We start from the raw sequence: 26,815 nt of genomic DNA, 5'->3' as shown, positions 1-26,815 counted from the left end.
GACAGAGAGGGCATTGAGGGTCTTACTAAGACGATGACAGGGGAAGCGAGTGTGGGAGGGTTGGGAGGAGATGCCAACTAAGTGGAGTCACGCTGCCGTCAGAGGCCTCCTGACCCAACATCACTGGAGTATGACAAAGTCAAAGGTGGGGGAGAGAGATAGGTAAAGTGCGTAACAAGGGAGAAAATACACAAAGAGAGACCTCTAATGTTTTTTCAGAGAGAAAATAATGGGAGGAGATACAGAAGAGAGTTTAGCTGCATTATCCAGCACTAACCTCTGCATCTACAGGAGTTGGACACAACATTATGAACCACAGTGAAATCTAATGCAATCCAATACAAAAGCTCTGGGGGACAGTGGTTTTGTTAGACATGTTTTCACTCTAAAGCTTCTGGTACTTGGCCCCAAATTCTACTCATGCTTGCTTACTGCCAGTCACCCACTAGTAATGAACCACTACACACTGTGTGGACATCTCACATTATCCATCTTAATTTCTGTTTTAAAGTTGGCCAGAATGACACTTTGATAAGAATCCAGAAGGCTCAGACAATAAGCTGTCCCATCACTTATTCCACAACACCACAAGGACCAGAAATAAGCACCTTCAAAATGTCTCTTAAAAGGAATAGTTCGACATTTTGGGAAAAGTGCTTATACATTTTCTTGATGAAAGTTTGATGAGAAGTTGATATCACTCTCAGCCAGCAGCTGGCCAAGAAATAGTCCTGCACATAACCCCTCGTAAAACTGCCATTTGTTGCAGATTGTTGTGGTATCAATCTCTTACAACTCTAACTTAACTCTCAGCAAGACAAGTAAAGTGAATATGAGTGAGAATAAGTGTTGAACTATTCATTTTAGACACTGACTGACATCAATAGAGACATTATCCCCAAAGTCATTTGACCATTCTTAGACAAATCCCATCTATTACAGCTCCTTAGCTTTTGCAACATTTCAGGGTCTTATTCTTGTTGCCAGTTATAAAGAACGAAATGAGCCATAGCAATCCCATATCAGACCTTTGAAAAGTCCTGCCTGGTACCATGCAATGCCAAAATCCATACTAGAAGAAGTAGAAAAACAAATGAGACAATTTGGCACCACTGTGTGTTGTTTAAAGACATGGCAAGACTCCCAAATGCAGTTGAAATGGAAATGAGCTCTATGTTTTAGCCTGCAGATGCTAAAAACAAAAGTGTGTGGCCAAATCAGTCTCCTATTACAAGAGTTTGATCTAATTTATTAGTCTAAATGTGTGAAACTAGTTTCTGGTGAGCCATCCTGCCAGCACCACTTAAGCTGCACCAACTCCAGTTTTACTGCACTTAAAAGGCTAATTGTGCTTCATGGTTTAGATAGCTTAATGCAGCCTAAAAGCCTTTAAGTGCACTAATTGCTAATGCAAATGTACTGTCATCATAGGCTGTTAAACTGCATACTTAAACTCATTCCTCCATATCTCTAATGGTAAATGATCCTGAGCCAGGCATGTAAGGTTTCTATATTTCTGCAGCAGCAGCAGTTGGGACATTACACAAGACTGTCTCTTCAGGACATGGACAGGTGTGCTGTGTCTTTGACACTGGTGTTGTCATTTGTTTCAACTGTTTCATGTATGCCAGCCGGTGTTAATGCAGGCACAACATGTGCCCACTTTGCACATTAAATGCAATGGACCAAAGACAATTGTAGGGCAGTTAAAAAGGACACTAAATAGATTGCCAACACTTTATCTTGAGGGTTGTACTCTCAGACTTACTCTCACTGTGAAACAGCAAAGGTTTAATGTTTCAACTTTACACGCAACTACTACTCAATTTCTGTGCTATATGTGCTACATGTGCACACACTGAAGACATCTGCACAGACAACATGCAAACACACTTCCAATCTTCTTTCTTGTTTTTGGCAATAAGAAGTAACTGAGGAACACTCTACCTGGATTGCCTCATGCACTTTTAGTCCTTGAAAGCATAAAGACAACCAGATAAGCATGGCTAAGAGTTAAGTGCACAGCAAATATGCTACATCATAAATCCCAACACACAGGAACTTAGGGTTCCATGCTTCATTTAAAAAGGCCTGTATCTAAAAATAGTATAGTTAAATGACAAAAAATTCTATATACCATGATACAAAGCTAAACCTCTGGGAGGAGAACCAAATTAAGATGAAAGGTGACAAAAAAGAGAATGAAGAGAAATACAAACAAAGAGACTATCTCTGTACACAATCTATACAATACTCATATTCAGCAAAACCTCAGCATCCACAATACTGTCTGAACATCAGACACATTACAAAGTTAAATGCTTAGAGGTAAACGGGTGGTACATTAGAGGAGCACTCTGTGAAAGTCTGTGCAATGTATAACTGCAAGTACATGATTTATTTTATAATTATTTACATTTTTTTAGACCTGGATATGTGTATTAAAACTTATAAGCACTAACGTGACTTGCCCACAGTCGAGACAAACAAAAACTGATAAGCAAGTGGAAAGTATCATTGTTGTGCATTCCCAAGTGCAAACAGCAGCACAAGGCACTCAAAACAGTACACAAAATGATAAAAAAAAAAGAGGCTACATATCCCAATAACTTGGTGGATGTAAATATAACTGATTTGACTGATAATATTTTTCACCATTTTCCCTGGTGCATTATTCATCTCTACATACAGTGAATCCATGTTTCAATAGCTTTAGCTGCATCTTTGTCCAGTTCACCCATGTGTTAGCATTAGCTTAGCTCACAGAGACTGGATGCATAGTTAGCACTTAGCAGCATGAGAGTGGCCGGGCCATCTGTCCCGTCTGAGTGGGCTGTGGGTAAATGACCTGCACCCCAGCTGCACTGACTCATCCTGACTAGGACAGCTTCTCTGTTTGTTCTCAGAAAAACACAGCGCAAGGGATAGAGCGAAGGAGAGACAGGGCACAGGATGAGCACAGGGTGAAGACGAGGGAGAAAAGGTCAAGATTTTGGTGATAACAGAACAAATAAGTATGTGCTGTCGTTTAATCTGCGAGAAATCACCACCAGACCACAGACCACCTTTTATGGTCAGTTGATATGACATTTAAAAAAATCTCTCTCCTGCATTGGCTTTACACTCAGTGTATCTCTCTCAAGCAGGAAATTAAACATACAACAGTAACCACTGTGTCAGTATTTATCTGTGTAATCTTCAGGGCAGTCTCATTAGAAGGGATGACGCTTAGAGGGTGAGGTGAGAAAAATGTAAATGAACCATCAGGTGCTGTAATCTTACTCAGTGTTCATGTGGAAAAATATACATGAAACTCATTACTTAGTGCTATATCAGAGGACATTTTAATCTAACTCTGATTTGTTGTAATAGCTTCAGTCCACAATGTTAAAATGGCTTCAGTTGTAAACATTTAATAATGTCATGTACCTAAGCAAATGGTTCTACAAGTGTCAATATTCATAAAGAACCTGGAAACCTTTGAAATCATGATTGATTTTTTAGCAAAACAGTTTCCACAGCAATCAAGGCCTAGAAACAAAGTCACCCCATCTTTCCCTGTGTGCTGTAAAATTCTGGCAGTCGTGTCATGTTTGGGCATATAGAGGGGTTTTGGGGGGACAAAAATCAAGGAATGAATTTCAGACAGTGCATGTGACATTTTTGATTTAAGAAGCAAATACTTGCATAATAAATAATTGCATTCGCTGATGCAGAAAAGCAAAATGACAAAATATTTCCATGACACTGCAATCTGACACAAATGCAGTAAACAAATACGCAATTTTGCAGACCACAGTGCTTCCCTAAGCCTCACTATCAGGACCATAGGACTATGATGAACAAAGGCTGTTTTAAGAGAGGAGTGTCAAGAGCGTCAGAGGTTTTGGCGCTCAAGGCCTTGGTGACGAGGTCTGCAAAAGGAAAAGGAGGGAAGGGACAAAAGCTCCTCTATGCTTAGTGCCGCAACTTGTATAAATCAGTCTTTGTTAGCGGGACATGACTGGGATTCTTGCTAAAAAGCTATTTTTACATCCTTGAGCACCAGAGAGGGCAGTTAACGTACAAGTAAGAGTGCATGGCCTTTGGCTAAGTGAGGCTGTTCAGCCAACGTCATCAGCCCTCCGCCTGCTGGAAGGAGAGGGGACTTCCATGAAAGATGTGCATGCCTGAGGTCATGCATCCTGGACAGTGGTTAATAGTCAGCCACCAGTTCTACCATCACTTTCTGACCTCAACTTAAACTCTTGATTTGTTCTGTTGAGATCACAGTCTTGTTAGATAAACCCAATGCATTGCTCGACCTGACATGAACATCCTTAGCAGGTGGGAAGCGCAATATTCTATTCACAATTTAAATAAAAAGTAAAGAACTGTGTGGCTAACACCACCTTAACAAGCATGCTGATCCATCCATATGCACATAAACCTAGAAGTAATTCCAGATGTCTTCATGTTTACCCGTGACTAGACTCTAGTGTAGGCGCACACATTGGTATTGAAGCTGTTACTACAGTCCAAAACTAGAAGAAAAATGTCTATAATGTATCTTGGTGTTATCAATCATTATTCATTCACTGATACAATAAATAAACAAACAAAACATTTACTTCTACAATGCCAATGAAACAACACAAAGAGTAAAAAGGTCCTCTATGTCACCAACAGTATCCCTGCGAGAGGACTTACAGTATGTTTAAATATCTTGTTTAAAACAATAATTTATCTGCTGCTTGTAGGCTGTTTTAGTTAAGATACTTCAGGCTACAACCTCAACTGATGTCACACATCAGCTGATTCCCTACCATTTACACAGAGCTCACAAGCTCCAATACAGACGAGCATCCAGCACACAGCTGAGATGAAAATTAGATGGGAGGAAAAAACAAGGTAGCAAGACATTCTATTCAAAAATCTGTATTCCTTATTATTAATCATTAATAATTATTACAACTATGTCTTTAAATGTAAAGTTGCAGTGTAAAGTGGCAGCTTAGATATCACTATATGGACATCACTGAGGATTTTGACATCTCTACATTTTATTGTCTCCATTCAGTCCATGTCAGACATTAAACATTGTGTATTATTTTTGCTCGTTGCATAACAATAATCCTATTAGTTCAAGTTTAAAGTTTAAATAAACTAAACCCAGGCAGTGTAAATTGAACTGTCATTCAGTTCACACCAGCTTTTTAAAGATACAATGTTCTTATTTTTCTAAGATAAAGAAATTGTGTAACTGGATCCAAAATCGAATAGGAATTAAACATTACAGGCTTTAAAGAAGTTTTGGTGATGAGCACTTTGCCATGATGCCACAGCATTGGTGCTATGGGATCGTTCCTTCCTGTATGTAGGAAAAATGTCGCATAGAGAGACACAAATATGCTTGTGATTTGCAGGTGAAAGTTTTCCAGTTATCTTGCAAGGCCAACCATTTAGGCCAACCATCTAACCCAAACACTAACCGCCATCCCCAAGGCAGAGACAGTGCACCACGACGCTCAGCATAATAAAAAACGAAAGGTTATTCGATATTCCCACAAATGTTTACAGGTTATCCATGGCATAATTATTTCAGATCTTGAATGAAAAACAGTGAGCATACCTTGCAAACTGTATATCCATAGGAGCTGTTTTCATTCTGTCTTGTAGTATTGCTGTTACTGAATGTGAGTAAGCAAGGGTCGTGTTGTTTTTGTTGTTGTTTGCGCCTTCTGACTTTATCGTGTGCTGCAGTGTGTATGAAGGTCTGTAGTTTGTGACCTCTCCCTCCTCTGACTTCCTGTTCTATGTAATCAGGTTGTCCCAGACTCACTCAACTGCAACTGCTAAATCAGGGGGGTGGAACTAGAGGAGACTAGAGGGTGTGCGTTAAGTTTACAAAAATTAAATGGGAGTGCACCCCAAAACATAATAGTGGAATAACTTCTTTTACCAACAAGATTATTCCATTTTTGTTACAATCTGGTTATTGTTTTTGGTCACTTTTACTATCATCTATTATTCAATTAATATTTTACTTTCCAGTTTTATTGCAAAACCACAGAGATGCTGTGATCCTGCCTGACACAGATTTTAGACTGAAGGGCACAAAGCAACATGACAAATCACACAGGTTTTTAACAAGTCCAGATGCCGTTTTATACTGTGCATTACACAGTATAAAACACTTATTTAGAAGTGAAAATGAAGGTCAAGTTAGCCTCAAGGGGCTTTACAATCTGTACAACATATGACACCCCCTATCCTTAGAGCCTCAATTATTGTGGCAAGGTAAACATCAAGTGATTACCTGGGCTGTCCAACTGCCTTTCTCTCCTTAAATGACACTGATTAAGAATGATCTTTCACTGTTATGCCCTAACCGATATCCTGTTTCAAGAGGAAATACATCACAGAAAGTAAAGACAGCATTTCATGGGGGCTTTAAAACCTGTCTCATCTCACCACTAACATTGCTTGTCCTAATGGTTGTAACAATGCAGCCCTGTAACCAGATTACATCAGTGAAATATTCCTTTTTGTTTCCATTGCTAATCTGTGGTCTGTGCAGAGCTCATAATCATAGACAAATCCTTTTCCTTGTATTTCTCTTTCTAGTGTTGCATCTCAAGGCTCCATCCTCTTCCCTGGATCTGAGCCTTCCTCTGCTTCCTGTGGAGATTTTATGATTCTGTTTCCCATGTGCAATCGCAATAAAAAAAGGTCAGAGATGCCACAGTATGGACAGCTTCCTCTACATGCCGTACATACAGAGAGCATAAAAATCTAAGAAAGCTCTTACCCAGATTTTCACCCAATATTGAGACAATGCTTTGTATTCTGGCTTAGCATGCAGGTTTGATGTCATTATTTTAACATTTCAGTGACTTATCAACTGCATGTTGGAGGCAATGATGATGTTCTGTAATAACAGTGCACACTCTTCAGCAAAAAGACAACTGACGTTGCCGGGCAGCCCTAAGGAAACTAAGTCACACATGAGAGCTTTGCAGACTGCACCTTTCTGCATAAACATAAGTACTTTTAACTACTTTTTAACCCTAAACATGGCAGTCTGAACAACAACAGAGGTGTAGGTGAGCAATTATTCTATAAAATCAATGAGGCAAATCAGCCATGATTTGATTATCTTGTCCAACTAATTATAAATTCAATTTAAATTTCATTCTCCAATAATACTTTACTACACCTGGGGGCAACAGCTAACTATTGTAAAAGTATACTGTCCTGTATGGTTATACTGAATCCAGAAGAACAATTGACAAAAGGTTGATTGTCCAAATAAACCATTTAGTAGAAAATATAAAGGTCTCCCTTAATAGGATTGAGGCCGAAGACAACAGAGGAAATTTAGAAAAGAGACATAGTGAGAACAAGCTAAAGATAGGACCACCCAGGCAAACAGACTGAAGTAACAACAACACTAGCTTAAGTGTGCCTGTGTGTGTCCCATTGAACCCTTACATGTCCATCTTAGAAACACCCACAGCAAAAATTGTAACTCCCAACTGGTTCTGAACTTCTGATCAATTATCATCCATGTCCACAGCATAGCGCTGCTCCCATGTGAGAGTCAACCTCTTCATTTCTCTCCTCTCCAAGAGAAAACAAGAACAAATCTTTGTTAAACTGAAACATCACATCCTTGCTTTGTCTGCATGTGCCCTATCTTCCCACTCAGGTCAGAGACACAACAGTGCAAATCCCAAGTCTCAATTCTTCCAGAAGAACCAAAGCTCAAGATCTAGAATTCCTCTGAAACTAGACATCCATTTTTAATGGACTGCGAATGACTAACCTTGCATTAACATACCAAGGCCGTATGCACTGTATGTGTTCTTATTTATCCATGTTCTAGTTTGTTTTGCATAAATTATCACATGATAGATTATCACAAGAAGACTAATTGAAGAGTAACTACAAATACACACGTAACTAAGGATTTTGAAGGACTGTAAGCAGTAATCATTTCTATTCATTTTGATGCTTCCTTCATCTGTGGCTGCACACTGCGCCAGTGTACAACTGGGAAATTTCTACTTTACTTCTACTTGAATCATCTACTTGAATCATAGCACAGAATAGGGGTGGACAACAATCGACAAAATTAATATAGCAATAATTATCAGCATTATCTTGATGTAGATATAGATAATAGTGAATATTACTCAGGTTCATCCATGGAGTCTTTAGTGTTTTAAAAGATCATAATCCTATGATTTTCAAAAAATTGTTTTCTTAAGTACTTAAAATGTGGAAACTTGTTATCATTAATTTAGACACAACAGTTGTGAACCACAATACCACAATGTGAAAATTTCCTCCAGATACGATTATATGAAACAATTACAAATGATAATATTTAATTATTCCACAACTAGACAGCAAGTTAATGGGGTTCGGTACAGACACTGGTGCAACAATGCGAGCCAACACTAGCCTCTGTACAGGCTACAAGGCCAAACAAGTTAGCTCTATACCAAAAAACAGAGCAGTTGTTTTATGCAGCTGGGAATATACTATGGAGGTAACACTTGTGCATTCTCACTACGCTAGAAATAAACTGGCGAACTGACATCTGCTGTGTAATGTAAAGACAGTGTGCATGTGTGCCTGTTGTTTGTGTTCGATATAAATAGACCAGTTTATGCCCAGTTCTGTTAACACTATCTGATATTACCAAATGCATTAAAGTCAGAAAGTGAAAGCAACTTTTATAAACACCAACTTTCAGCTGATGTGTATACATAGAGAGCTCTTCCTGAGAGTGTAGGATACATCAGCATGCTCACATCCTATATGCATGCACATCAACAGTGTATTGATCCATAAGGAGCACCAATGATCAAAACAAGCCAGTTCTCTCCCTTCATCATCTACACAATCCCTCACTTTCTCCCTCAATTTACCACTGCACAGTCGCTCCTCTTTCATGTGCAGCTGTGAAATTCTCACCCAGCCAGGCGCCATCTGACCTCAGCCCTAACAATCTACGGTAACTGTCCAAAGAACACAGACCTTGGTAGTCATACTGCTATCTTTGCAAACAGCGCACACAAAGACCAACATTCTCATGAAAGACCATCTGAAAGGCAAACAGGTGTTCTTAATTTTTGGGCTTTCACAGGTGACCTAATAACAAGACAATATCATGACTTAAACTATTAAAACTTAAAACTATTTTACATCAAAAACCAAATATTCTGCCTGAGATCAGAAACCACAACCACCATTTCATTAGGTTTAACTCACAGAAGCCCATTCTGTAATAATTTAACAAGGTTTAAACTTAGAAGTTCAGCTTTTCCCACAAAACTTTGACAAAAACGTTTCTGCAGAGGAAATAATGATGCTTACCAAAGTTTTTAACAGCAGGTATTATATTCTCTGAGGCTTTGCTGGAGAGATATTCTCATCAATCAATTCTATGGTCCTTTGTACCTATTCCACACAGCCCAGTACCACGGTACCACTGTTACTCCAATGTCTTGGATAGGCAACTGTGTAACTGCTGTTGTTGCTGTACTAACTCTTTCTCGTAGGGCGGGGACAGGAACTCTCTGTCAAGTAATCATTCCATATCATTCATTAGAGTATCCACTGAACGAGGGAGGGAAAGACCAAGAGAGAGAGAACGAGAGGGAGAAGGTGGGAAGATGTAGCAGAGGAGAGCACGAGGAAGTGAAGTACTGAATAGTAGTTCTACACTGTGGCCGAGTGCGGCGGTGGGTCTAGTTTATTTTCAGAAAACGGAGATGATTCAATCCATTTTCTACCAACCACATTTGAGATGTGCCACCTCCAACAGCAATGAGCCCCCCCAAAAAACAGCTACCCCCTGGTCTAACTACACAGTTTTCAGACAGCTTACGTTCAGACTTAAACCGGAATAAAGTCCTGGTTAGTGCTTACAGGGTAAAGCATTAACTCACAGGGAACATGTTTAAACATTAACAACCTTGCATCACGTATGACTGAGGGAGCACAGAAGCGTCAGTAGTTACGTATAATGTAGGAAACTGTTCAGCACTCACAGTATTAGCTTTTTCATCCAAACTAAACCAACTACCTCTTGCTGTGTTTTCCAGGAAACATGGGGCTTTGTGAAACAGAGAAAAGGAGAGAAAAAACACACACAAGGCAAAATAACATCCCTTAGTGGAAGTTTCCACTTTGTTAGCACTTTTTATCTTCCTGGTCATCTGTTCCCAACACACACTCTGGGCAAAAAGATTTCCTGTTTTGCCTCTTTTTGTCACTGTGGTTTTGTTTGGGGGTCAGTCGGGAGCTAACTTTAGAACTTCTTCTCTATTAACATTTGCTGCAACAGCTAATGTCTCATAAGTTGTCCAGAAAACTGGGGAATGGATTCGGACCCCCAAACGAGGTCACTAGACAGTGATTAGTGAAGTGAAAGTATTTCCTTTGGACACTCAGAACTCATTAAAGGGAATCCTACACATGCTAGGTTGAAATACTGTTACCATCTATGCTTCAAGTGGACAAAGCAGTGAGAGAATCACATCTGCACTGTAAAAAAATTCCTCACATTATGCAGCAGGTTTTTTGCAAAATGTTTGACCTGTGTTGGAGGAAGTGGTTAGGAATGGCTATTTGATGTTAATTTATGAGGGAGACATGATACTAAGCAACATACTGCATATATACAGCATACATGCAGCAGCAGCAGCAGCAGCAGCAGCATTACTCTAGCTCCACTACTCTAGCTCCACTCAAACAATCAAACATGTCCTTGTTTGCAGCAATCACCCTGTATAAAAATAATTAAAGAACCAAGGAAATAACTAGCAAAATCACTTCTTTTATAGATAAAGACAACTGCATTGTGGAGCAACAAGGTCTGGATCCATAACTGGCTTCCCACCTGCAAACAATTCGTCACCTTGGAATTATAAGGTTCTATCTGACATTTTTGTCAAAATTGAGTTATTCACATATTCTTATTCTGTAACAACATATTAACATTATGTGAGGTGTTTTTAAGTTGTACGCATTTTTGGACTTTTTATTTAGAAAACAAAAAGGTTCTATCTACAAAGTCTTGGTGCTATACGGTTCTTCTTGTGAGCAAGAGGACCAATCAGGTTCTGCTTCTCAAGAAAAGTTCATTTTTGACCGTGAATGGAATAAACGTTGTAGACTTAGGAAGCTAGCGTTAACTGGCTAGAGTGGTAGCTAACAATGAAAATAAACTCCTCAGCAAAATCTAAAATTATTAAAAAAAAATTACAGCTGCCTGGCATTTGTACTGCTGTCCTTCAAGAGAAAGTTTATAAAACTTTGTGAAACATGAAAACATGAAGCATTTTCTGTCTTCTGGCAGTTCTTTAAAAAGTCTTAAAATGTCTTAAATTCAATAAAGGTCATGAAATAGTCATAGTATTTGAATTGATGGGGTCTTAACTACACAAAACACTAATTTCATTTGTCCATCTATTTTTTTCTTTCCCTTTTCCCCCAAACTAAGACATATTTTGGTGCATCAGAGTCAACATTTCTGAAACAAAACCTAATAATGCCTTTATACTGACCTGCTACACTTACTTGCTGGGACAATTATTATAGTAGATGAACCCAACACACATTTTATTTACCTGCCATACTGATTTGTAGAGCGAAGAAATCAAGAAAATCAAGAAAATCCTTATACTTTAACTGTCCCACTTTCTGTGGAATAAAGTCCTGGTTAGATTTATTACAGTAGCTGCTTGCTGTCTTACCCAAAGTAAACTTAAACTAATGCCTCACCTGTGTGCGGTGATGATATTTTTTTATATATGGCCCAGCCCAAATTTGAAAGAAACTGTATCCTGTGTGCTACCTGCTTGTCATAATAATTAGTGAGAAATCAGGCATTGGTGAAAAAATTAGTAGGAATCAATGTCTACTTTTGTAATATTTATACTTGATAATGATGATAAAAATGAGTGCAACACAGTGGAGCTAATTAGGTAGCACTCAAATGGCTGTATAAGACAAGCTGGTAAAGAGCTTTGGATGTCTTGAAAAGAAGTAATACATATCTCCACACGGTCAGGTGCAGGAACATTACAATAACCAATGAAATATATTGGCACAACAACCTAGCACCAAGCCTGCTGCTAACAATCACAACAAAGTGACACCTGATGCAGTTGTAGTTATTTCTCTATGAGAATTCTCTAAGGATTAATCGTGCAGTAATAATGAATCGAAGTACAACTAGCCATGCTCTTGACGACCTGGTCCTCCAAACAACACCACCATTACGGTAGCATTCAGATTATGCAAGAGTCATAAGGCTTCCATCCACTTCCTGTCTTCCATATTTTTGGTGTGCTATCGGCCCAAACAATCATCTCCATACTGATGTTGAAGAATAATCGTTTGATAGTTAAGTCCGTCTCTAACCTTCTGCTGAGAGTTACAAGCTAACAATATTTGTAAAATGCTGATAACAACAAATGATCAAAACAAAAACAAAATGCAAAATGACACGCTCACTGATTAATAAAATGCAACTCATGGCTCTTTACCTGGTTCCGAAGAGTCCAAGCTTTGCGCGGATAAAAACGAGAAACATTGTGAGAGAAGCAAGGTAAGCAAGCTGCTGACCAGCCACTGTTGTCGAGCGAGTCTGGCCACTTTCCTGCTGACTTCCCTCCCCTCCTCTTTACTCCGTAAAGTCTGCAACACCCTGCTCCAATAACCCCTGACCCACAGGAAGTAGACACAATGGACTGAAAATAACACACCACCTCCCCTGGCAACAACTGCCCACCCCAACCCCCATTGCACACCACTTCTACACTACAGTACACCTACAATGTGCCGGCCCAAGATAGGTGGGCAGAACCAAATATATCAGCCACTACTCAACAAGCTGTGCCCACATGCCAAAAAGTGAACCGCCCCACTTTGAATTTCCAACGTGGCTTTTGATTCACTCCTGCACATGCACAAGACAGTACAAAAAAGGTCCATCTATAATGTTACAGATTAATATAAATATCTAATTATTATCGTGGACCTTCTGAGATATTTTTACATTTAATGTTTCTATATGAGCCTGCAGTGGCACCGCCTTGCTGCTCTCAGTGAAGCAGAGGCTTTCACACTACAGCAGGTTGTGGGTTGAGCGGCAGACTTATGACGGTCCCACTGCTTCCTGTAGGGGGGACCACTGCATAGTGAGATGGATGACTTCTCCATAGTCAGGACTGAAAAGCATCTGTGGGTGAGTGTGTGGGCGTATGTGTGTTTATGTGTGAGCGTTTGGCTTACTTGTTAAATGAGTACATATTCATATTAAATTTTCATATTAATGTGGTATACACCAATAACGGAAATGGTAGACCAGCAACGGAAAGTGTAGTTTTTATATTTTAAGGCTATTTTAAGGCTTTTTGATTACAATTCAATAAGATTTTGTTTTTTAAAAGTTGGATGGTATGTACCTTGTTAATACTGTGTTAGTCAGCTGTGTGTGTGTGTGTGTCTAACCCAATCCTTATCCATGCAGTGAGCAGCAGCAGTCTAATCCAATCAGCCCAATGAAAATTATTCCAAATCACATTTAGTGGCCAGTGAGAGGTTGCCTTAGACATGATCTAATTAGCCTCTCTCTTGCTAGAGTCTGTCCACTAGGAAATGGCTTGAGATGCAATACACAGAGATAAGGAAATGGACTCTGATACGCACTTCTGTGTTGCCAGTGGTGTTGCATTCAAAAAAGTGGCACCTGGTTACGCAGCAAAACAGGAGATGAAACAAGATTTGTGTACAATTTAGGTTCCCAGCTATTACCATCCATGAAATTATTTAATTAATAGGAAACTCAAAGGACAGGGAATTAGTGAATACTGTCATGAATTCAGGTGCTGCTGCGAATGATATTTTAATAAGCTGTCTTAGATCAGCAACATGCTTATTCCTAGTACTTGCATTAACCATGTTTTGGCTGAGCTGTTGAGCATGCCTAGGCTTGTTAACTTAAGGACACACCACCTTTTTCAGCCATTCGCCTGAAACCGGTACACACCTCCATTCTCTGTTGTCACATTCACATGATACTGCTTTACTGCATGGTGTGAACACATACCTCAGAGGTTGTGTGCTGCATGTGTGTTCATGTGATTCCCGTACAGTGATTCACATTTAGTGAAGAATGTGTGGAATCCCTCGTACATATTCATTTTAAGCCACCAATACAGGCAGCAAAGGTAACAATGCAAAATATTTTCCCAACTCAGCTATTACGCAAACGGCCCCAAAACAATGTTAGCGTTTTAAAAAAAAAGAAAAAAGAAAAGAAAAGAAGTTCTCTCTTTAGCTGTGGGTTGGCTTCTGTGGGTGTGTGCTTGCATGCCTGGAGATTTGTTCTAACAGCTTGCACTCATTCGTACTCAACTCACCTGCACTCACCATCTCTCGTGCACACAGCTTCTCTCACAAGGTTTCATTTCCCAACCTTTTCAGTCTATGAACCATTTTATTATTCAACCCATTCTGTAATGCCCAATGAACAAATTTATACATTTATGCATTTTAAGTTTAATGGCCATCTAATGCATTTACTGTTGCCTGCAGAGAGGTCAAAAGTCAGGTTTTGGCCCACATATTTATCCATTAACTTCTTTTAAAGATCCATCAACTTTAAAATAAATTAATCAACCATAATGCCCAATCCTCCCAAGAAGCCCTGATCACAGCATCCCTCTGTTTTTAGAAAACTCAAAATCACAGAAAAATCTTGATTTTGAGTCAAGATTCCTTTATAATGATGAGATCAAACAACGCACAAAAACTGGAGTTCCGTGATATACTTTTTGGTGATGTTGATGAAATAGTCAAAAGGCTAATATTCAGACACTTGTATGTTTTGAGCCATTTCCCTCATATTTTTTAAGCTAACAGCAAGACACAGTAACAGGTTACAAAGTGAGAAAGCAGGATGGAGCAGGAGTCTATCTGCAGAATCAAACGATACAAGACAAGCAACCCACCATGATTAGCAAAACTCAGAAGCTATAAAATTTGTATACATCACTCAAACAAAGTTGGTTTCCATGAGCATGACACACCATGAAGAAAACAGCCAATTGTGGTGAAAAGCACATGTTGCTTACAGACTACAGAAGTGTTATGTGAACCTAGAGCTACAATATCCAACCTAATTCAAGGGTTCAATAATGCAAAGAAAGATATAATTTAAAAAAGGAATAATCAAAGAGACCAGTTAAATGCTGAACAAAGCATTACGGGTTTGTTTCACCCTCTTCAGACAAAATTATATTTGTTTCCAAATGGTCCAATTTATTTTTTGTAATTCATAGTTACTGGTTCCTCCAACATGGTGAAAATACACTCACATTGGCTTGTGGTGGCAAGGGCAAAATCCAGGTCACCAATCATTACCTATTACTCTACAGAGTAGGAAACAACATTAAGCTTAGGGCATGGAGAAATGCAGGTTGTGCATCCATTAAGTGCATTGCGCTTAAACCCTCCGGCACAGTTTTTGTACATGTAAACACATCAATAATCTTGCTTTTTCAGCTTTTTAAAAAAGTTTTCTTGCCCACTTCACAGAAATATCCAAGGAAACACCTGTCACATTGATGCATGAAAATGACAAAACAACTTCTTATGATCTTATTGATTTCTTCTAGCTGCTGATGGAAGGAACACGTACCTGACTGTCTTTATGTTTAACTGCTCATCTAATAAAGAAACTCAGTGTTACTCTCTGAATTAAACAATAACATCACAATTACTATGGCTCCTTTAAATAACCAATGGGAATATTTGCTGAAAATGATTCCCAGACTCAATGTACTTAATTACCCTTGTTCATACAGTGCCCTATTCAATCTGCATACTTTGAGGAGGGTTTGAGAGTGCAGATGGCAGCCCACTCTCAGCCATGAGAACCAAAGCTGTACTAGAGATAAAGATGGACTCATCTGACTTCAGGATATGTTACTCCCCAACACACAAGTTTATCACATTCCCACAGTATCTCCTTGTTGTTTGGTCTTTCAGTTTTAATACTTTTTTCCCCCAGATAAGCAATAGGTCAAAATGTTGCATGCTTTGCTCCACCACAACCTTGACACTTTTATCCATTGCATTCTTTCTTTTGATTACCTGCTTTCTCTCCTCTGCTGTTTTCATCCTATCTGCCTTTGCTTCTCCTGCCCTCACCAATCTAAGCTCTTGTACAGAGTCACATGCACTTGTCAAAGCTGCATCGTTAGAATTCAACACATTCCTTTGGCATGGCAGACTTGGTTCACATGATCACGCTGTTTCTTGACCGCTGACGAGAGGGGCTTAAACAATTCTCCTTTCAGCTCATATTGGCCTGTACACAGTGAAACAGCGCTGTCCAGCCAAATGTGTACATAATAGTTCAGGGGAAAAAAACAGTCGAACAGTAGAACATAGACTGTGGCATATACTAAGTATATGACACATACCAAATCGCATTTAAAATGTCTCTGAGACTTAAAAGATGAAATATAGAAGCAGATTTTTCTATTTCAACACCACTATGGAACAGCAAGTGCAACTTGCACTAATTAGTAAGTCATATGTAACACAGATGTTGAGAGAGCTATCATTCATGAAGAAAACATGTCCCTTAAATCTCAGCTAAAATGCAAATGCAAATGTGTCTGTTAGACTGAACACCTGTAAACCTGCTGATAAAAGGCTTGTGTTGGAAATTCCCTTTGCACAATGTAAGGTAGAACTGCACCAGGACATCACACCACAGAAGAATATTATTTACAGACCGTAACATTTTCTACAATTATGAATTTTGCCATTTATATTCCCTCTTGCATTTACCAACATGACTGGTTGCCTGCATTACTAACCAAAATTGAACACAAGTGAATTTGGTATTTTATAATATTTACTAACTGTAGTTTAAAGTCAAGTAATACAAATCACCAACCTTGAGCTCTGCTTGGATTTCAAACAGTTAGTAGTTGGTTATCTAAATGCCATGGTCTTAGAGCTGAGACAAAGTTGGTCAAGGTATTCCACAGGTTTCTAAGACACACCCGCAGTAAGCATATAAAGAAGAGCGCAGTGCCAGGGAAAGTTCAGAGAAATGCCAAAAAAGTAGGTAGACATGGGGAGGAGGTCCTCCAGCCTCTCAGCTTCCAATCAGCCTGGAAACGAATGCTCTCTGAGAGCGGGGGTCTCTGCTGCATCTCTGTCTCTCAATGTGTGTGTGTACATATGTGTGCGAGTTTAACCACGTCCTCTGGCTTGAGGCCAGGCCAAAGATATCAGGCAGCACCATAGTAACTATAATGCAATCAGGGACAGTGGCCACAACAGGACCAGTGGTGAAGAGCAAAGACCCATCCATATTTCTCTGTCCATTTCAGTTTCTTCTGAGGATTCCTACTTTTTTTTTTTTAACTCATTTAAAAAACGACATTAGATGTTTGAAAACCAAATTAAAAAAATAAATGAATGGCGATTAGATACAGACAGTATCTGTTTTATTGAGGGCCTGTCTGAGTCACAGTAACTTGGGAAATTACACAGGTCAGTAGCAATATTTCGTATCTAGTCTCGAGGCTGACACCCCAACACCCCCCTGTCTAACTCAGCCTGTCCTCAAGCCAGTATAAACATGCACACATATTGGTGCACACACAGCACAGAGCAAGGGAAGAGGGGCAAAAACTACCATGACAGCAGTGGGCTATATTAAGGGGTTGCAGACACAGCGGCTAGGGTCAGATCACACAGCACCACATAACTAGAGTGCCAGCTGCATCTGTGTGTGTGTGTTTCATGTTCTTAGATCCCAGTGGGGATTTTAACCTGAATGCACACTAATCAATGGAGAGTTGTGTCACCGTGGTGACAAAAATTGAGGTCCCCATGGGTAGAGACTGCTTTTTGAGGGTTAAGGTTAGGGTAAGGGGCTAGGGAAAGCCATGGGGATAATGAAACAAACATGTGTGTGTGTGTGTGTGTGTGTGTGGGGGATACAGTTGCACATATTTTAACCTTCAAAAGCTGCCCTCAAGCCTGATCATTCTAATCGTCCACCATTTTCAAGCATTAAACTTCGCAAAACTATTTTGATGGTTTTCTTATCTATGATAATAAACTGAATATCTTTTGGGTTTGGACTGCTGGTGAGACTAAACAAGACAGTTGAAGATGTCACCTTGGACTTTGGGAAACTGTGAATGACAGTTTCTTACTATTTTTTCCCCATATCGCCATACATTTACTGAACAAAACTTCGAAAACCCTAAAATCTGGAACATGAACATGGAAATAGGTCTTTCTCATTATACTCAGCTATCTAGTTTTCTTAGTAACCCTGCTTCATGAGACAGCCTATATTTTTAATTATGATCAATTGAGTAACACAACATTTTTCATCTCTAAAGCAAACGTCTTCAGGTCTTTTCATGAGATAAATGATTAAATACAGCATGGTGATCTTCTGGCCAAAAGATGCAATTTAATATTAGTATGCACTGTATCTGCTGTGTCTTTAAAACTAGTTGAGAGGCTGCATAAACGTACAAACAGGTCAACCTCCAAACAAGGCTATGACAGCTAACTTCATTAAGCAAGCGTGTTAAGTCCTTTGTGCCCTGGAGACTCAGCTCAAGGAGGTAACAGTGGTCTCTATGTGCAATGAGTTTAGAGGGCCTCCTGTTGGTGAGGAGCAGGCTTTCAGAGTGGTTCAACTGCTGACCCAGCTCAGTTCTCATGAGTTCTTGCTAAAGCCCATCAAACACCACATGTACACCTCAGCTCCTGTTTAACAGGTGTGTGCAGACTTCTATGGTGATTGCAGCTAGTGACAATAAAGCTTAATGTCAAAATGTCACTTATGGACTTTTAAAAGAGAGTGTGCGTCATGAATAGGCTTTCAAAGTATACAGTTTTTCAGTGAGTCATTGATCACAAGTGAGTCATAGTGACATCTTTTGTGTCTCAGGGTATGTAACACCTAGAGAAACACAGCATGGTATATAGCCTGGATGCCGGCAAAATCAGGTTCACCATCACTTTCCTTTTCATCCTCCTTCAGTAGGAGAACAATTAGCTGTTGGAGGAAAAGAGGCAGAGAAAGAAAGAATTTTGCAAGAGAAAAGTAGAGGATACAAGCAGAAAAATAACAATATAAAAAGGCAGAAAGGATAGATAGAGAGAAAGAAGGACAGAGTATAGGACCCCTCCTCTTTTCTCTTCACCCGCCATCTGGTAGCCATCAGCGCCTCACACAGGAAGGGGCGGCCATGCCTTGCTGGGGCGCCAGGGAGCGGCTCCTCTTCCCTCTCGGTGCTGCAGAAACAACAATCGGCCAGTGCATTGCATTGCAGTGTAATGCAGTGCAGTCCAGCCCATCCTAGCCTAAGCTGAACGGCCAGCAGCAGCCCAGGACCAGGCGCTCACACCCCAGCAAAGAGGAGCGCAGAGCAAGCTCACATTCCTGCTGTCTTTGCCTGCCAAGAAGCACTGAGAACGGAAAGAAAGAAGGAGAGAACAGAGAGCTGCTCTCACTGGAGGCTGCCTAATGGTGTTGCTTTGAAAAGCACTCCGGTCTTTCTCATCCCGTTTGCTTTCTCTTCACTCTCCTCAACAATGATGACAAAGTTATTGATTGCCATTGTGGTATATCCCAGCCTACACGTCACTACATACATTTTTATAGTCCTAGACGATTAGTCTTGAAGATGTTTCCCCTGCTTTGCAAGAATTCAGGGAATGCACATTATAAATTTGGCCCAACTTCTGATGGGAACAGAGACCCCTACAGCCATTTTCTTTGGTTAGTGTAGACCATCTTTGGCCATCTGTGTTCTCCTACTAGCCCTGTTCTATGTCCAGAACAGACTACAACTACACTCTGGAAATAGAAAGCAGCCCTGACACATACTATTTTTACTGCCTGGTGTCATTAGCTGAACAGTTGAAACATGAGAAACAATATAAAGCAAGTATGTGAGACTTTTAAGAAAATACTGTCTTTAAATTGAATCTATGTCACATAAATGTATATGAGAATCGTCCTGATCAATCATAAGAAATTGAAGTAACATATGATGATGTGCACAATTAGCCTCGCCAAATGCTTGAGAGGTTTCTGCCATCTGCATTTAATAATAGCTGCACTTGAAACTGTTGGACTTGGCACAGCGACAAATAGCACAAAAGGATCATTTTACAACTCAACAGAAACATATTCCAAAAGACGACACAACTCAGAATATTTTTCCAAGTTTCAAACAGGAAAACCAAGTCTGCATGAGAACCAGTTCTCTACAGTCACTCCATGAGCTGCTGGTGGACTTGGCACATAGGACAGTAAACAGCTGCACCAGGCAAAAAGGGACACATCTGTTTACAAAATGTTGCACGTCAGCCTTGACCTACCAATTCAATCCAGCAATCTCAGTGCTCCACTAAAGCAACAAATTAAGTTTAAAGAAGGACACAATTGCGGGGGGAATTGCGAATATAGCATATAACATAGCGCCACCCATGAGGTGAACACTACCCTAATGCAAACTTGGTCACAAGTACACACTATGGTAAAGCTCTTCATAGAAAAGCTAACAAGATGGCAATTTCAACTTCATTTTGAAACTGTAAATGGTTGTGTGCTGGTATAAACAATGGTTTACTGCACTTTGAAAAGCAGTTCCATTACTCGAAAATCTGCATGAAAGGTTACGCATGAAAGTATGTAGTTTACACATTGACTGTATAAAATATGGACGTAGTCTCCGTGACGTCACCCATAGGTTTCTGAAGAGCTAGTGTGAAACTCAGTGTGGTGGTTCTGGCCAACACCGTCTTGGCAGTACCTGACTGAATGACGTGCAGCGTGGGTGGAGCTGAGGCAGGCCGAATGAAGCCTGGTTGCTGAAACCAGCCACCTGTGACGGCACCCACCTGTCACTCAAAGCAGCCACTTCCTTAATTATGCATAACATTAAGCCTTCATATAATTTAAGCGGGTCAGTTATATAAAAATAAATAAATAAATAAAAATCACCCCCCGTACAGTTGTCATGAACGAAGAAATTAGCTATAAGACACCAAAAACGTTTTTTGTACCAAGCTGTAAACACGTTTATTTCTGCTGTGAAGTTGGGCATTTTAACATGAGGGCTTATGGAGATTGACTCGCTTTTGGAGCCAGCCTCAAGTGGCCATTTGAGGAACTGCTTGTTGTGTAGTGTTTTTGGCACTTCCGTGTTGACCTAATTTTTCAGCTGTGTAGATTCATGATTAAAACTCTGTTTAGGTACAAAGACAGAAATATGCATTGTTTTCACAGAGACACAGAGAGACAATGAGATATCCAGAATATGTCAATTTGGTAGATTTATTTTTACTGTACGGCTCCTTTGAGTGATTATTCATGTTTTCACGACTCTCAAAACTGCTCTCACACAAAGCTTTGATGGATAATGCACATATAATGAAGAAAACTGCATAAAATAGAGATAGGTCTGATGTTCATTAAACATTTCAAATATAATCTCACTTATGTGAGGCTGCAAAAGACTGGTGAGATATTTACCATGTGTCACAAAAATGCTATGCACTGCCAACTTTCAGAGGCCTTTGCTCTTACTGGCTATTTTGTTTTTGTGGCTGTGTTTTCCTTTGTGATGCAATGACATGATTTCAGGTTTACTACACTCTATAAATATCCAGAAGAAAATGGAGATGATGTACACTTCTATTGTGTTTTGAAACAAAGGCCTAAACACCAGTTCAGATCTTAAAATGTTTCAACAACTGAAAAAAATACCCATACTCAAGTTCAATCAAAGCTCTGCATAAAATGATCACTTTGAGAATCAAACAATTGTAAATATTATCAAATCTACTGATCAGAATTTTACCATATGTTTGGGAGTCCTTACAGCCTAACGTTGAAACCATGCTGGTTACCAATGTGGCTATAATGCAACTGATACGCCTATGAATAACATAATGACAATAGTCTGTGTCTGGGACAAAAGTGGGCCGGTAAGGGTAACTATTGTAGTAGCACAGATATTAATATTTAATGATTATTTGTTTGTAATGGACATTAAATAATTAATGGCACATGCAATCCATTTTCAAGCTGTGGCAGATCACACAACAGTAGTCTGCTCACTCCGAATGGAGAGCTGTGTCGTTGTGGCAGCCAGGACATGGTCCAGTAATTTTTTTTTGTTAGCCTAAGAGGCTAATGCTGCACAAGTGCGCCTCTGTTGCATCCCGTTCGTGTTGCTTGTTTGTTTGTTTCTTCAAGCATGTGAGGAGGGGGTTTAACAGAAAGTGAGCGTTTGTTCTCTGTTCCACTTGCTAAGCAGATTTAATGAATCCTCTACTTAATCAAAGAGCTATGCCTTTGTTTTCATTTGACTGCGCTGTCACAATTGTTGCATACATATTTCTCTTTACTTTCCAAATGACAATTGTTTCCAGTCAGCCACAGACAGAAGTAATGGCTTATAGTCACAGTAGTGTATACTGTAAATGCACTTCCCCCAGTGAGAGAGGACTCAAGACCAGCATGGAGTCCTCAGTCTCCCTTTACAGCCATCAGAGGAGGACCTTCAGGGTTCAATATTTTCCTTCTTCCGGACTACCCAGCAGCCTTGTGCTCAGCACTGAGGCCCTATTAAGGGATGGACAAAGTGTATAACAAAATCTTTATCTGTGTCCAGTGGGCACATGCCAATGGCTACACAGATTATATTGATCCATATAGCTATGTGCAGTGGGAGGAAAGAACTGAGAAAATGCCAAACCAAATTAGGGCTGTGTAATATAATCAAAAAATCAACATCACTTTAATTTTACACATTTACCACAGTGATGATAAACTGAAAATATGCCTTATATGATCAACTGAAAGATTGTTTTATATATACCTAACTATACAAACATAAGCACAAGTCCTCAATGTATTGAACGCTTCTTTGTAATGAATTAAGATGGAGAATAAATGTGTGACGAAACAGAAGCATTTCACTATGACAAATGGGTATTGCAGTATTTAGGTGACAACTCTTAAAAACAGCTGGGGAAAATTTGTAAACATACAAATATTGTATACAGCGTATTGCTGCCACCATGACAGAAAATATTCGCTCAGTATCTTGTTATAACGAAGAAACTTTTCTCGTTTTTACAAGATCCTTTTCACGTTATAACAAGATATTTTTCACGTTTTTATGACCTATATTCTGGTTATTAGTAGATATCAAATTATTACGTTTTTACCAGAAACTTTTCTCATTATAACATATCGCTATCTTGTTATATCACAAAACTTTCGTTATTTCACAAAACCAACATCTCGTTAAAACAAACATTTCTCGTTATATCATGAGCTGGTCTGTTGTTGTAACAAGAAACTTCCATATGATGTTAAAACGAGGAGAGATTGTAGCCTACATTGGCTAGAAAAAATTACAATGACTGGTTTGTATGGTTTAAGTTTTATTTGATGCTTGGGATGAGACACGGTCTAAGTGCCAACCATCCAATACTGTACCCCAGGCCCACCCGACCCTACACGTATGCTGTATCTATACCACTTATACTGTGCAGAGTCGCAGGGATGGCTGGAGCCTGTCCCAGGGTATTCAGAGTCACCAACAGACAGGTCACCAGTCTATCACAGGGCTGACACAGACATGACATGATTATGCAATTTTTAGAGGGGTTACTAATTAAATAAGTTTTTGTCCAGATTAAAAACTATATGTAAAACTATACATGTAGGAAATGGAACAACCCAAGCAGTGTTTGGTCTCTGGTCCGGGCAGAAGTGGAAGGGTGGTGGTGTTGAATACATGGTACTCTGCACTGAATGTTTTTAAGTTTCCTACATACAAAGATTGGGACACTTTGCTTTGGTGCTGATGAGAGAGAGGCGCAATGAACCGATGCCCATTTAAGTGCACAGCCATCCCTAATGTCAGTCATCTGGCCTTGTACGTATTGCTTGCGCTGTCTAAAGGTAAAGGTGGGAGATGTCCATTCTTGTCAGAAACTTTCTTACTACCATCTGTGGTACCAACAGTGCACAGACCGGTCCCAAGTCATAGTCCCGTCAAAGACAATCACTGATACCAAATCTACACAGAATGATTATACATAGGCGCACAAACAAAAGAAAAGCAGCCCACTGTTTCTCATTATGACAGGAAAGTGTGCAGAATTCCTTTTTGTCATGGTGGCAGCGATGCGTTGACGAAATTAAAGGAATATGAACAACAGACTTACCGATAGTGACATTAGGGGTGGGCCACCAACCCAATTTTGCTATTGTCTGTATGTTTACAAGTGTTTCTCAGCTGCTTTCAAGACACTTAATAATTTTTAATTAATACTAACAACAGTGACAAATTTCTTTTAGTAAGGCATGAAATTTTGATAATAACGTGGAAATTTAGTTGTCCATAGTAGACATACCAGCAATCTCCTTGACTGTTAATCCTGTTTCAGTTTTCTTCTAAATGACACAATCTCTTTTTTATATAATGATATGATGTTGCAATGTATTGTCACATGCACACTATCTCTTAACAGAGTGGTGCTGAAAACAACCTTGCAACTTCATCCCTGCATCTTCTTAGGTCCCTCTGATAACACACTGCAGATGTCGTGAAGATACCAGTCTCCACGCTGTTCCTTTGAAGAAGATTTTTGCAGAAGTGGACCTCGACAGAACTTCACAGATTGAAAGGTAAGAGAAATGAAAGAGGGAAAGGAGAACCAGATTGAAAATGCAGTGTCAATGAAATGGAAAACCGCAGAGAATACAGTTATGACAAACTTTGGCTGGGAAAAGTCCTACAAAAGCAATTGTGGTTAGATACCTTCATGCTGCCCCTGAATGAGACATTAATGGCCAGGAAGTGTTGACTCTTTCTCAGAGAATTCTGAATGCAACAATCAATTAATCCACCACTAAGGCTGTATTGTAAATACTGCATACATTCTGTTTATTAAATGTTGATTGGGTTGTTTGAGACAAGAAAAACAACCCATTTCAATCTGTTGCTCAAAAGGGAGGGAAAGAGAAAAAAACAGTAAAACATGGATCCTCTTTTATGTCCGTTTGTATTTCTGACCTGTAAATATTCATTATCATAAGTTGTCGCAAAATTAAAATCAAAATTAGATAAAAGAAAATGTCTTTCTTGTCTTGATGCATAATGGTAATTTACATTGGCTGCGGTGTAGCTATAAAGTCTGGAAAAATCAGAGACAGCCAAAATCAACTGTTCATCCATGTTTTGTTTCATACACAGCCTATCAATGACTCAGCAGTATGATGTTATTCTATTGGTCCACCAATAAAACCTCACCTGGTCAGTCAATATCTGGTTAAAGTGACCAAAATCTGGAGATTCTGAATATTGCCCCCTCACACTTGCTTCATCGGTAATGAATAGAGAAGCACCATTTTCTAGCATGTAAAACCCATGATGGTTTGGGCTGCTCAGACACAGACAGGTCATTTAACCTACCATCAAATGTTTACTTGAACAACACAGAGTGCTCCACTTCAGAACAAATGCAGTGATTTGGAGAGGGTTTTCTTGTAACTACATGATTTCCCTTTATTATCTGTTTAAATAACAGACAACGGTTCAAACTGGTTAGGATTGATAAACTTTTTGGTGGGAGATGAGTGCATAAAAGGTTTATGGCATTTATTTAGTTGAGGCAGTTGGTTGGCACCACTGATCAACACAGAATATCTGGTAATATGAAATTGCAATCATGAAATTAGTGAAGTGGAGAAAAGCAGAAATGTGGCAAGGACTGCTGTTGCTTGTCTTGCAAGTAGCAATGGGACAGTATTATAAAGATATTGACATGACAGTGACATGAAAACAGTATCATCTGACAGAACCAAAAGATTTTCCTATCACTATCACAAGCCATCCTAACTTTGCCAACATGATTGCCACCAAACACAACACACATTTACACCCAACTTCATATGCATACAACCTCAACAACATAACATTTTATACTATACTAAGGGCTGTGGGTCATTAGCAGTGTAGCTAAAAAGTAAGCTGACCATTGTGCAAATTACACTAAATGTTGTGTCATCCAAGGAAGTTAAAAGTAGTTAACTTACGGCAAGTACTTCCTCGTCAATGCCTTCACAATGTTTTTAAAATATAACAAAGAAAACAGATTAATCTAGGGCTGCACAATTAATTGAAATATTATTGAAATCGCAATATGGCTAAGTGCAATATCCAAATCGCAGAAGCTGAAATGTTTTGATAAAGGTCAAATGTGTGACAAAACAGCATTATAATGAAGTACTGTAGTGCTGCAGAGATGCCCTGGCCTATAAATATTGTTGTCCAGATATAAGAAAACATGTTTAGTACAGAATCCAACAAATGTCACATCATCATGAGTTTAATAGTTTTTTCAGTAAAAATGAAAATTGTGATGCAAGAATGATCATTCCAACTAATCCCAAATCATATCGCAATCATAATAACTGTCAAAATAATCTAAATATGATTTTTACCATATTGTGCAGCCCTAGATTCATCAAATGAAAAAAGCCACCAGATTATTCAAATACCAAAACAATTCCTAGATTCAGCCCTTTTTAAAGTATTTTATAGCAAAATTAGAAAACGTCAAAGCTTCAATTAATCCTGCTGTGTCACTTCTCCCCTCACCCTCGCCCTCGCCCTCCTCCGCGCTGTTAGATAAGTTTATCCCCATTACCCTTAGGGTTTTTGTCAACATT

General features: G+C 39.3%; 1 protein-coding gene across 11 annotated transcripts in view; it reads right to left on the bottom strand.

Moving 5' to 3' along the window:
• gab1 (GRB2-associated binding protein 1) overlaps positions 1-26,815 on the bottom strand; it is a 57,036-nt gene that overhangs the window by 25,361 nt on the left and 4,860 nt on the right. The window contains exon 1 of one of the 11 annotated variants that reach the window (XM_044186586.1): positions 16,973-17,106. The exons of 9 other annotated variants lie outside the window; for them this stretch is intronic. The gene's annotated coding sequence lies outside the window, so the exon portion shown is untranslated. Of the gene's footprint in view, positions 1-9,366; positions 9,482-16,972; positions 17,107-26,815 lie in introns of those variants that run through there. One more of the 11 variants, XM_044186577.1, reaches the window with a different exon arrangement.

The sequence above is a fragment of the Siniperca chuatsi genome, linkage group LG3, assembly GCF_020085105.1.
Source record: "Siniperca chuatsi isolate FFG_IHB_CAS linkage group LG3, ASM2008510v1, whole genome shotgun sequence".
NCBI lineage: Eukaryota > Metazoa > Chordata > Actinopteri > Centrarchiformes > Sinipercidae > Siniperca > Siniperca chuatsi.
The sequence above is the reverse complement of the archived record's forward strand: the minus strand, read 5'-3'. Positions and strand labels throughout refer to the sequence as shown.